The following is a 1,199-nucleotide window of genomic DNA, read 5'->3' as shown; positions in this document are numbered from 1 at the left end:
TTTGAAAAAGATTTGATTTTGAAAAATTATGAAAACTTGAAAAAAATTTGAATTAAAAACAAAATCTTCCCTCTTGTGACATCCTGGCGTTAAACGCCCAGAATGGTATCCATTCTGGCGTTTAACGCCCAAAATGCTACCCTTTTGGGCGTTAAACGCCCAGCCAGGTACCCTGGCTGGCGTTTAAACGCCAGGTTTCCTTCCTCACTGGGCGTTTTGAACGCCCAGCTTTTTCTGTGTAATTTCTCTGCTGTATGTTCTGAATCTTCAATTCTCTGTATTATTGACTTGAAAAGACACAAATTAAAAATATTTTTTGAATTTTTAATGATGAGGAATAATCAAAATGTCACTAAGATCAAATAAACAATGCATGCAAGACACCAAACTTAGAAGTTTGTATACTATTGACACTAACAAATTGAGAATGCATATGAGAAACAACAAAACACTCAAGACAAGAGAATTTAAAGATCAGAACAAGGAAATCATCAAGAACAACTTGAAGATCCTCTAAAGCTAGTCTTTCCATAGGAGTTGACTAGGACTTGAGGTCTTGGTGCACGAAATTGTGATCATCAATGGCGCCATCAACATGGTACGCTCAATTGCAATCTCAACTCTTTATCACAACTTCGCACAACTAACCAGCAAGTGCACTGGGTCGTCCAAGTAATAAACCTTACGCGAGAAAGGGTCGATCCCATGGAGATTGTTGGTATGAAGCAAGTTATGGTCATCTTGTAAATCTCAGTCAGGCGGATTCAAATGGTTATGGAGGATTGATAATTAAAAGATGAATAAAACATAAAATAAAGATAGAAATACTTATGTAATTCATTGGTGAGAATTTCAGATAAGCGTATGGAGATGCTTTGTCCCTTCCGTCTCTCTGCTTTCCTACTGTCTTCATCCAATCCTTCTTACTCCTTTCCATGGAAAGCTGTATGTTGGGCATCACCGTTGTCAATGGCTACAGTCTCGTCCTCTCAGTGAAAATGTTCAACGCGCTCTGTCACAGCACGGCTATTCATCTGTCGGTTCTCGATCATGTCGGAATAGAATCCAGTGATTCTTTTGCGTCTGTCATTAACGCCCCACAATCGCGAGTTTGAAGTTTGTCACAGTCATTCAATCCTTGAATCCTACTCAGAATACCACAGACAAGGTTTAGACCTTCCGGATTCTCAAGAATGCCG

This window comes from Arachis duranensis, chromosome 6 (assembly GCF_000817695.3).
Source record: "Arachis duranensis cultivar V14167 chromosome 6, aradu.V14167.gnm2.J7QH, whole genome shotgun sequence".
Classification (NCBI taxonomy): Eukaryota; Viridiplantae; Streptophyta; class Magnoliopsida; order Fabales; family Fabaceae; genus Arachis; species Arachis duranensis.
The sequence above is the reverse complement of the archived record's forward strand: the minus strand, read 5'-3'. Positions refer to the sequence as shown.